The sequence below is a fragment of the Canis lupus genome, chromosome 34, assembly GCF_003254725.2.
Source record: "Canis lupus dingo isolate Sandy chromosome 34, ASM325472v2, whole genome shotgun sequence".
NCBI classification, from domain to species: Eukaryota; Metazoa; Chordata; class Mammalia; order Carnivora; family Canidae; genus Canis; species Canis lupus.
Window position 1 is genome coordinate 20,479,282 of NC_064276.1, and position 12,466 is coordinate 20,491,747.

The 12,466-nt window shown below is 41.1% G+C and overlaps 1 long non-coding RNA gene across 1 annotated transcript; it reads right to left on the reverse strand.

Moving 5' to 3' along the window:
• Nucleotides 1–6,289: 6,289 nt before the first annotated feature.
• Nucleotides 6,290–10,730, reverse strand: LOC118353330 (uncharacterized). The gene is made up of 2 exons (XR_004812115.2): nucleotides 8,213–10,730; nucleotides 6,290–7,724 (listed from the first exon to the last, which is right to left on the reverse strand). It is a non-coding gene; the product is annotated as an uncharacterized LOC118353330 (long non-coding RNA).
• Between the last annotated feature and the right edge of the window lie 1,736 nt (nucleotides 10,731–12,466).

Genomic DNA, 12,466 nt, shown 5'->3' on the forward strand with positions numbered 1-12,466 from the left:
AGCTACTTCAGTTACTCTGAAATTCTCACAGGTTTTGCTGAATCTCCCTGTGGTGTTCCACAGGTCATGACTTTGGGCTCACATTCTTTAAGTCAATTATTTTCTTCATTCATTCTCCGACATTCTAGTCTTAGGGAGATCATTTGCTTGGTGGTTAACAGCTGCAAACATGCATTTATAGCTTTTGAGAGAATACAGCACACCAGTGAGACTATTATGGTTTTTATAAGTAGGATAATTCCCAATGTCTGGAGAGCACGTCAGAGCCATAGCCTCAAGACCCAAAGCAATCCAAATAAAAAAAGTTGAAGAAAGACCCTGTTGAAAGAGTCACTTTCTTAAGCCAAGTGGATTGCTCAGTGATATGTAGCTGGGTTTCATCTTTTCCAGAAGTGTCAATTCAAGAGCACAAGTGGTGTTGGCCATAGCACAAATGCCTCCTTGCTCAGCTAAGAGATAATTAAGGGCTATCCTATCATCAAGAACAACTTTGGCCAGAGAGTCTAGGGATCTTTGTTGGGCAACTGTTGCTTTAGCAGTAGATTCTGTGATATCTTCTTCAAGTTAAGAAAAGACTCCTAATCATAGCCTCTTTTATACTCACTCCTTACCACGGAAGTATGGATCTGCCAAAGGAAGCAAATCCTGAATCATGAATGCCTCCTGGCAGTCTCCTAACTTGCTGATGTAAATTAAGGGGACTTGATCACTAAGGTATCTCAGTTTGATTGAGGACAGATAGGGACACTGCTAGATAACCTAGGAGGCATTTTCCAGTTATGTGCCAGTCATCTAGGCATTCGTAGGCCCATGAAGAATGATAACCAACACAAAGGTAAATCCTCTCAGAGCACAAACTACTCTTGCTAAAGTGGCACTGTAAATGGTTTTATTCATGGAAATTGTTGCGTTTGCCTGTTCAAACCAGAGATGTTTAGGTTTTTAGTGCCTTTGGGAAGTGAACCTCCTTGCTTGAAATAAAAGTTGTTATACTTTCCTTCCAAAGATGGATGCTGCTGGTAAGATCTTTTCACAATTGATGGGAGGCATATCTGATTTAGATAATCACAGGAATGTGGGGGTGCAAATGTACTACAATTTGCATAGGTATGTGTGTCTATTTGGGCAAGTAAAGTTATAATTAGAAAAAGGTAAAAACAAGACACTGGATGTTCTGGCTGTAAAAGTTGGGCTAAGTAATTTCTGAAAAGGGCCAATTGTAGTTTATCGTGACATCAGGAATAGAAAAAAAAACGGTCACAGAAAGGATGAGGAAGTCTCTAGCATCATGGACACTTCAGACTTTTTGACAACAAATTCAGCAGTCCAAAAGGTCATCCCCCTTAGCAATGCCCTGGTAGATACATATGATGGTGTTATCTTTCCAAGTCAATACCAGACTAAAGGAAAGAAAGAGTTTTGTATTTTAAGTATAAAGTCTTGATCTGGCATCTTGGGTAGACACAGTCTTCCTTAACGTCAGCTACTTATTTTCCTAGGCTAGTTGATGTGGAGTTCTTCAGTGTTTACACGGTACTAGATGTCAGGAGAAGCCTTCTTTAGCTGTGAAACAAGGTCTAATGCCTTCTAGTTTCTCAAGAGGGTCATTTGTCAGGAGCTATTGGTAAGTAAGGTACCTTCAAGGGCTGTCTTCCTCTGGCGACATTTCCAGAAGGCCTACTCACCAAGTTCCAGACCAAAACCAAGAGGATCCTTTGCATTGGAATCTGGGAAATCTTCTTTACCTGTTGAGGACAGGCTTTAGCATAAGATATTAAAGACTTACAGCAGCTGGTCACATTAACGTGAGATAACAAGAGATCAGTGGAAGGTTGTATGCTAGTGGACATTGGCAGAGCAGTGACCGTTTCACAGGGAGTGAGTTCATGTTTCTAAATGCGAGTACTGCAAATAGTCAGAAGGACCAGATGGAGCACCATAGACCAGGGGAGTCCAGTCATTTCTGCAAGTTCAGAGTTTTGAGTTTGAGGATCTCATTTTAGTTTTCTCAACTTTGCCTGATGATTGAGCGTGATAACTCCAAAATGTTTGCAAGGTTTTCATCAGGGCTTGTATGATTTGCCCAGTGAAGTGGGTGCCTTAGTCCCCGAAGATTGTGGAAGATATACCTCAAGTGAGAAACATTTTTCCAGTTTCTCTGCCTCTGTGAGGGCTGCAGCAAGGGAAGCAAGCAAGGGAAGGCTTTGACACATCCAGAGAACACACAGACAACGAGGACATGTTGATAAAGCACATTAGGTGGCAACTGTGTGTAGTCCAGTGGCAAAGGCTCAAAGAGCGGAGGTCTGAGGCCTCTGGAAACATATAGAGTTTTCCTGGGATTACCGCCCTAATCGGTGAGACATTGGTGGTAAACTTTTCACAATTTTATAGAAGTCTCCTCATCAATGTTTGTTCATCATCTGAGTCACCGTCACTGCACCATGGTGGGTGAAAGAATGTAAAAAACTGAAAGACAGAGTTTGCCAGGAAGCTGGGGAGAACCACCAAGTGACTGTCTCAGGTTTTCCAAGTGTTCCTTGAATTTACAATCATTGTTTGCCCACAGCAATCTCTGTGATGCAGGGGCAGACTGTTGCCGTGTGGCAAGCACATCACGAAGGCAAAAATCTGGCAATGAAGGTCTATATTTTGTAGAAGTAGAATGGACTTCACCCACGTGTCCCACAAACTTTACAGATTCTGTTGCTGCTGCCTTTGCACGAGGGTCAACCAGGGCATTTCCGTATGCTTAGGTTCACTCTTTATAGTGTGAGCATCATTTTTGATGACAGCAGTTTCAAAAGGTAGGAGAATAGCCACAAGGAGGTTGTTTACTAATTGTTTATCTTTGAATGGGGTGACAATGGACGTAGGAAAACCCCTTTGTTTCCATAACACCCCTAAATTCTGGATGGGCCCAAACGCAGACTGGTTGTCGGATAAATATTAACGATTTGTCCTTGTGATAGTGGCAAGCTGTGGTCAGGGCATGGAGCTCTGCTTGTGGGGCTGACAGCTGCGGGGAGGCTTGCCCTCTCAAGAGTTCATATCGGGTCACGGCAGCCTTGCCAGCTTGGAAGTTCCCTTTTTCATTTTTACAGTCTGACCCATCAACGTGCGGAGTTAGTTCAGAATTAGTCAATGGGGTGCCTCGTCAATCAGGACACAGTGTCATGAAATGGGATATTACGACTTCAGGGTCATGGGGTTGACCCTCCTCAGGCAGGGGCAGGAACCTGTGGCAGGAGGAGGGGAGTCCTGGGGTTAAATCCACTGAGGAGCAGCCCAGGGCTTGGTTATCTCATTCAAGCACACGAAAGGTGAAAGGCTTTGAAGAGTTAGGTAGCCTGAAGGCAGGTGGTTCTTGCAGTGCTTGTTTTAGTAAAGGAGAGCTCTGCCTAACAGATCAACTGGAGCTGAATCACACAGCAAAAAGGAATGTTTTTCAGTGAAACGACCCAGAGTCATTTATACTGGTTGAGATAAAAACGCTCCCTGAATTTTATTAGAGATTCCCACTCTAGAACTTTCTTTACTCCAAGGATATATGAGATGGAGTTTAAAGTAGAAGGTGAAGCTCCAGTATCTACCAGAGTTTTGCAAGGTTTTCCATTATGTTTAACTTTAGTTTCCCCTTGGAGTTATTTTAGGAAATTACTGGTAGCAGTTTACTGGAGCATCTCTGAGAGTGCTATCAGCTCTGGGGGGGGGGGGGGTACTCATGGGGCCCTCCTTCAAGGATATGTAGCCCCATATCTACCAACATTTGAGTTGATGTTGAAAGATTTGCAGGAGACCTTGGAGGACAATCTTTATTTTTCTGGTGTCCTGTTGGTTACAAAAGAGGCACTCACCCTCTGGGCCGCCATTTTCATGTCTAACAATGGGCAAGGCCCAGGTGTTATTTTAGATTTTCAACAGCCTTAGAGCCGTTGAAACTGTAAGGTTAATAGTTTGTTGGATTTTCGTGTGGGTCTTGTTTCAAGGTCCTTTCAGAGTGATCAGCTACGGTCACAAGTTCAGTCAGACTGGTGGCTTCCCATCGTGTTTTCTGCCTTTCATCAATCCACTAATCTCAGGAGATAATCCATTTACAAATAGGGTGGCTAGAGCAGGTTGGGTGACATCATTATGGAGCCCAGAATGCCATAGGCCCTGATAAGGACTCTAAATCCATTTTTTTTTTTCTGTGTAGAAAGCATCTATTTTTTTCTTTAATTTAAATTTAGCTAACATATAGTACATCAGTAGTTTCAGATGTACAGCTTAATAATTCATCAGTTGCATATAATACCCAGTGCTCATCACATCACATGCTCTCCTTAATTCCTGTCACCCAGTCACCCTATCCCCCTACTCACCTCCCCTCCAGCAACCCTCAGTTTGTTTCCTATAGTTAAGATTCTCATGGTTTGTCTTCTTCTCTGATTTCTTCATATTCAGTTTTCCCTCCCTTCCCCTATGATCCTCTGCACTATTTTTTTTATATTCCACGTATGAGTGAAACCATATAATTACCTTTCTCTGCTTGATTTATTTTGCTCAGCATAATACCCTCCAGTTCCATCCACATAGAGTAAATGGTAAGATTCCATCCTTTTTTTTTTAAAAAAAGATTTTATTTATTTATTCATGAGAGACAGAGACAGAGAGAGAGAGAGAGAGAGAGAGAGAGGCAGAGACACAGGCAGAGGGAGAAGCAGGCTCCATGCAGGGAGCCCAACATGGGGCTTGATCTTGGGTTTTCAGGATCATACCCTGGGCCGAAGGTGGCACTAAACCGCTGAGCCACCTGGGCTGCCCAATTCCATCCTTTTTGATGGCTGAATAGTATTCTGGTATATCACATCTTCTTTATCCATTCATCTATCAATAGACATCCAGGCTCCTTCCACAGTTTGGTGGTTATTGTGGACATTGCTGCTATGAACATTGGTGTGCAGGTGCCTCTTTGGATCACTACATTTGTATCTTTGGGGTAAATACCCAGTAGTGGAATTGCTGGGTTGTAGGATAGCTCTATTTTTAACTGGACCTAGGAGTGAAAGATACCTGCAGCTGCATTGCTCTTATTTTAAGATGAAACTGTTCAGTAGTCTCTTCTGAGTGGAAGGGCAATTTAGATAGAGCACCAGTGGAATGTGAGTACTCAGGTAAAGGAGGTTAGAGGGGAGCAGAGGTGATGTCAGTGTTACTGTTTTTTTTTGTTTTGTTTTGTTTTGTTTTAGGTACCTCTTGTGTCTTTAGTTTTTCATTAGCCTTTTGCAGTGAATCTTTCAATGAAGTTATTTTGGAATCTTGAAGCTTTGGGAGCTTCTGCATACCAATTAAAATATGTATCCCATTCTGTTTTATTTGGGAACCTCTGCTTTCAAGTGCATGTTTTAAATGGATGAGCTTTTCTAATTGGAACATTCTCCATAATGGCCATTGTAATTTTGGGTTACTTTCAGTAAGGGTTTTCCATTTTTGTAGATATCTATAGGTATAAGATATTTACATCTTAGACATAAAATAAGCAGGTGAGTTGGAAGGTGGTGCACCCAACTCTTCAGCACTTAAGGTTCCCTTGAGTCTCTGGAAGCCAAATTAATACCTAGCAGGGATATGCTGCTGGGTTTGGAATCATGTGGTGTTTACAGTGTACCTTGTTGCATGGAAGTTTTCTTGAGGTTGGCAAGTGACGTAGTGTCAATCTAACCCATTCTGTGACCACCTTATCCTAACAGAGGAGTCTTAGAGTTAGGTGGTGAAGACCCTACAAGCTTTTAAGTGCTTGACCCACACCCACTAATTTTGTGGCTTTGGCTTCTGAGATTCCCATTAGCAGCAGCCTTTATCTCATGTGCTCACTGATAGAAACCAAGAGCAACCAGGCCTCAAGAAGGCTTCGCATACACCACCAGCAATCCGCAATGTGGAACTGGAGACTGGGGAAAGGACTGAAAGGAGACCCCCACAGATGGGGACTGCGGATGGGGATGCCAATCATGGGAAGCTGCAGACTGAAGCAAGGGCTGGGGCTTGGGTTCTCGGAGGAGCCATCTGCTAGCTCAAACTGCCCCACTCTGGACTAGAGAGCTGATTAGATCAGGACCCCAACACAGAGAATGGAGCTCAGAACTGAGAGGAACTTACCTATGGCCCTCAGAAATGGCTAGAAAGATGGAGCACTCAAAATATTCATGGGTATCAGCCTGTGTTACTTATCATGCCCAGAGCTGTCAGGAGTTTCCTTCAGATCCTGCCACTGCTTCCAGAACTGCTAAAAACAAGTTCAACTGAGTAAATCTTAAGGATCTTATTGACTTTATTCAATGATTCATGAATCAAGCAGCATCCCATATGGCAGATAAAAAGGAGTTCTGAGGAGCTGTACAAAATGAAAAACTTTTATAGGCAGAAGGGAGCAGGCACACGAAGTTTTACCGGCAGTAAGTGGATTGATTGTAGCAAGGTCACTCTCTTTTAGGGGATGAGAGGGGTCCATCAGGCAGATTACCTCACTGTTGCTGACCAGGTGACTCCTGACTGGCTAGTTTAGGATTCCATTTCTGAAAGACTAAAAACTGTAATTAAGTATTAAGTCTTGGTTTGGTGACACGGGGCTTAGTGTGAGTGACTCCATTGGGGCCTATTGTCTTTGTTTTTAACACTATACTCAAGGTGTTTTCAAAAGTCCAAAAGGGCTTGAGGAATTCACAGTACAGCAAAGGTATTAGAATATCACTACTACCATTACCATTATCACACTATTAGTAGTAACAACACCCATAATATGACAATATGAGATATAAAGTGTTAAAGACCTGCAGAGACATACAGGGAGTTGAAGAAGAGTTAGAATGTCACTGGTTCTAACTATCAATGAGGTCTCCATGGAAAGGCGGTTGAAGGACTAAAGGATTTGTGCCCATAGACATTTTTGTTAGGCTGGGAGAAGTGGATTTCCCAGTAAGCAAAGACGCTGAGATGGAAAAGTATGAAGTAGGTTTGTCAGAACACGAAGTGCAGGACGGGAACGGTGAGAGATTATGCTGGAAAGGAAGGCTTAGAGAAAAGATACAATTTGCTCTCTTGCTTTGGTATTCCCATAATGCTAGAAAATATTTTTGTTTATTTTTATCATCTATAATAATTAGCTCATTCAAGAAAACTTGAAAATATAGACATTTTAAGAGAAATAAGAATTTTTATTATTTCATAATTTGCTCTATTTCCTTCCATTTTTTCCCACAAGCATTTTTTTAAGCTTTGTTCTAATCATACTTTATTGGGTTTTTCAATTATGTTAAACCTTATGTGAGCGATCCATCCTTCAAGAGACATTTCTTATTTATTTATTTATTTATTTATTTATTTATTTATTTATTTATTTATTTTCAAGAGACATTTCTTAATGTTCAGTTATATATAGTATTAGCCTCACGAGAGATAAGAAGCCACGTGAAAAGGATAAAAGGACAACTTGGTTCCCAGTGCTGCTGTGAGGGGGCACCAGTCCTCCCTCTTGTTGCAGAGACGTCATCCTGCTTGTTCAGGCTCAGGTGATACTGCCCCTCTCCTCACGGACCTCCCAGCAAGGTGGGGGTTCTGTTGATGTCTCAAAGAGCAGTTTGCCAGCGATTTAAACCATCCATTCTTGAATTCCTCTCTTTGGTTCTGTTTTTCATCTGTAGAGTGTTTCTCACATGGTAATGTGCCTAGGAATTACCTGGGATCTGGTTAAAATACAGATTATGATTCAGTAGGTCTGTGGTGGGCTGGGGATTCTAGGTTTCTAATGAGCTCCCAGGTAATGTCGATGCTACCAGTCTACAGACCACACTTTGAGAAGCACGGTCTTAAGAGTATTTTCTTTTCCATACTTAAGATGTCTCTTTGTTGCTTTCATGCAAGTAAAACAAATTTACTTGGTCAAAACCTTTCTCCCACAAATCCATATAAATATTGTTTTATTTACTTTTGAGATTTTTATTGTGGCCCAGACAGCAGAGGTCAATTTTTTTTTTTTTAGAGAGAGAGAGAGAGAGAGAGAAAGAGAAAGAGAGACAGACAGAGCATGCACGGATTGGTAGGGGTGGGGAGCAGAAGGAGAGGGAGAAAGAATCTTAAGCAGGCTCCATACCCAGTGTGGAGTCTGATGTGAGGTTTGAGCCCACAACCCTTAGATCATGACCTGAGCTGAAATCAAGAGTGGGATGCTTACCTGACTGAGCCACGCAGATGCCCTAAGGTCAATGTGTGATCTTGATTTCTTCCTAGGTAAACTATTTTTGCCACCTCGATGTTTAAGGGATTCGTTGTGCTTTACTTGTATGCTTCAGACATTTCACCCTGATGTGTCTCAGTGTGAATCTCTTGTCTTTGACTTTGCCTTGAATGCAGTGGAACTTTTTGTTGCCGTACTCAGGTAAACTCTCTGCAGTTCAGGAAAGACTCCTCTAGGTATGCTCTTAATCACTGTTTCTGATCAATATTGTTTCTGACCTAAGACCTGCTTTTCCCCCAAGGACCTTCAATAATTCTCAGGTTGGATCTCTGACTCTTGTCTTCCACAGATCATTTTCTCTTTTTATTTTGATCTCTTTAGGCTTTTCTCTATAATCTAAAAAAGATTCAGGTGTATCCTCTGTATAATAGACCAGACTTTTTCCAGGCCATTTCTGCTCTGGTTCTGCCCTCTGTGAGGATGTTAATTTTGCTGTTATACTTTTTAAGTTTCCTAAAATATTTTCCCATTTTATCTATTTCCATTTCTGTTGTTCTTTTGTCTTTTCAAGTTAGACTCTTTATTACCTCTGTTCTTTCAAAAAGGCATGGCCTTTAAGGTTTTAGAGACTGCCAAAACTTCTTTATCATTTCTTCTGGTTCTTCCAGCAAATCATTTCCAGAACATTGTTCTCTCTTTGTATGCCCAGGCTAATGTTCTCTTTTCCCTTGTTCTGTACTGTAACGAACATTTGTCATTGTTTTTTATCTCAGCATCTGAATCTCCTCCTTCTCCCTTCCTATGCTTGGAGAATCTCCCATTTTATGAAGCAAAGCTTGTCTTCTGTATAGAAACTGAAAATCCCAGAAACTCAATGTCTTAGTCTCAGTTAGAATTAGAGGACACAGAGTAGGCTCCACCTGTTAGATGTATTTGCATTGACTAATATGAGTGGCTCAAAAAGGCAGAACAGAACTGGCTAATTCCAATTTCCAGAGGCAGCATGATGGCAGTTCTAAGGATAGCACCAGTGTTGGGGATGTCAGTGGTATAAGCAATAATGTGCATCATCAGCTGTGGTATTAGGAATGTTACCACAGGACCATTAAATGGCTTCACTCCTGGTTGCATAGTCTCTGAATCTGTTCAATAGTCTGAAAACGGGCCCTGAAAGTCTCTCAACATCCATTTGATAAATTTATTTTCTGTTTATATTCTCAGAATCCAATTCACTTCTTATAACTAAGATCCCCGTGTAATACAATAAATATCTTTTATAGAGACCCCCACAGTGGTCTTATTTTTTGTTTACTGTTCCTCAAATGAGTGATTATCTTATGTTCTTACATGGTAGATTATTGATTCTACTCTATCCATCCGGATCCTGGTCAAACTCATTTCCAGAAAGAGCTAGATGTCATACTCCCTTTTGGCCCAATTCCTGGTGTCGTTAGGCTTTCATTCTGTGCAGGTCTGTCAGTTTGGGCTGGGATTTCTATCTCTGAAAAAGTAAAAATAGAGGTCTAATGGGGAAAGGGATAGTTACCCAGTACTCTGTTGGGTACATGCTTTGCCCAGAGGCTCAGTTTTCTCATCTATTAAATCAGATAGGATTCTGTGATCTCTAAAGGCTCCATACTTGTGCCTGCATGCAGGTTGATCCAAAGGTGAGGACACAGATTTAAGAGGGACCAGAGACAGGAACCAAACTCACACACTCCCAGTCCCACTGCTTAGAACAACCATTCTGAGCACCACAATGGGCAGCCCACACTTGCTCAAGAATTCTCCATGAAATTTGGAGAAAATCAATGTCCAGGGTAGATTGCCTGCTGCCCTGCCACACCCTAGTGCTTTACCCTGTTCTTTTCTCTGAATTATGCTCCTTCCACACTTTGGTCCAAATTTTGCTAGCTCCATTGCTTCCTCCCCCATAACCCATCTTTTCTTATACTTCCCACATTCTATGCTCAAGCCATAATGAACAGTTTTTAATTCCCCGATCCTACAATTCTCAGTTTTTCCTTGTGCTATATGCTTTGCCTAGAGCATTCCTCTTTGCTCTACATTTCTTCACCTAATACCTACTCCTCTCTTGGGTTCCATCTTATCTATTGTTTCCTTCAACAGATCTTCTCTGCCCTCATCTCCCAAAGACCTATGTGCTCCTCCTATGGGCTGACTCATTCTTAACACAAATCACTCTATAGTAATTGTGTGTGTGTGTGTGCGTGTGTGTGTATTTATAACCCTGACTAGCCTCTAGCAAACCCCTTGGCTATGTCTTATTTCCTGTTGTTTTCCCAATATTGAGTCAAGTGCCTGCCTTGTAATAGGTACTTGAAAATATTTGTGAAAAAATATAATAATTAGAAGTAACCCTGAACATGCACAGCACTTTAAAATACAATGACTTTCTTTTTTTTTAATAAATTAATTTTTTATTGGTGTTCAATTTACCAACATACAGAACAACACCCAGTGCTCATCCCGTCAAGTGTCCCCCTCAGTGCCCGTCACCCACTCACCCCCACCCCCCGCCCTCCTCCCCTTCCACCACCCCTAGTTCATTTCCCAGAGTTAGGAGTCTTTATGTTCTGTCTCCCTTACAATAACTTTCTTCTTTGTGTAAAGTATTTATAGCATATTAGACTCTGTTCTTTTAGAGTAAAATAGATGACTGGTGCGAGTTAATGCCATGTTCAGGAACTTTCATTTTAATAGATACTTAAGAAATATTTGCTTAGAGAAATCTTGTGGTATAGGGTAAGCAATAATAAATAAATAAATACATAAATAAAAAAATAGATAGTCCAAATGGGACCATTCTGAGAGTAGTGTTATTAGTAACTATTCTGAGACAATAGGCATAAGTTGGGATTGTCCAGAGCAAGTGGGACATACAATCACCCTATTTAACTAGCACATCCCTTTGTCAGATCATTAAGAGTTGTTTTGTAGAGTTTGATTTAAGATAGAAAGTGTTGGGTCAGGGAGAGCTTCTGGCATTATACCTACATTCTAGGACAGACTCATATGAAAGATTATCATCTCCTAATCAAACAGCAAGCAGTAAATTAGCAACAGGGACAGATAAAGTGCCCAGGATTTTTGACTCTCTTTATTCTTTACCCCAGTGAATGCTACTTGCCTTTTGATTAAGTGGGGCACATGCAATGGGAGACATTGCAATTTAGATCATTTTTAAACTGTAATAATTAGTCATTATAAAATAGAAGGCAACAAAATCAAATCTGTTTCTTCTTCTTACCTCTGCCACAGTGATCAAGCATAATCCTTTACTTGTAATCAGAGGTGGGAATACAATGTCAAAGCCATATTGCTTAAAAGAATTTAATTGGAGATCCATCTATCATCCCAATGCAGTAAACCACTTCTTTTTTCCATAAAGAAAAGCATTTAGAGCATTTAGATATAAGGTCAGTGATCCTATATTTAAGATTTGATGCTGAAGAGTCTTTTCATCCATGCTCTATTTGGGGGAAATCAAGGCTCAGTATATATTACATTTGGGTCAGTTTGTGGTTTAGTAGATCCACCATGAGAAAACACTGATGGCTGACTTTGACAGTAGTGTTAAAAAGGTTGTGTGGAGATGGGAAAGCAATGCTGGGGATTATGAACTCCAGTATCAATAGTGTTACGGGTTGCTTTTATATTCGTAATTTTATTAGATCCATGTCATACAGACACAGAGGATGATGGACAGTAGATCCCTTTCCAGTAGATGACTGACTGAATGAATGTCAGACAAAGGCCCTGGGGAAAAAACAAGTTCTCAGGGTCATATCTTTATTAGCAGAGTTGGAACTAGAACCCAAGCCTTTTGACGGGTAGTCTGAACATCTTCCACTGTGCTCAGTTATGTGGTTGAGTGCTTCATCTGTAGCATAAGGGACCTACTCGACATTTGTGAATGCCACTAAAAGCATTTGTGCTGTTTGTATTTCTGTTCAGAGTATCTTGCAGGGTTCTGATTCTTTGCCTGGCTGTCTATTAGGCCATGTGTTGTAGAAAAAGAGAAAGCAAATAATAACGTAGTCTAATGAAATGTAGCTAGATCTTTAGCCAGAGCTTTTCAGTGCCCTGCTGGTATTTGAGCCTCTAGGTACACCACAAGGTTGGTTGGTTGGTTGGTTGGTTTCGTAGAATCATCCTAATGTTATGTATTCAAAATGATTTGAATTTTTCTGGTGACCATTCAGTGCAGCCCCATCTAATGTTAGTGTT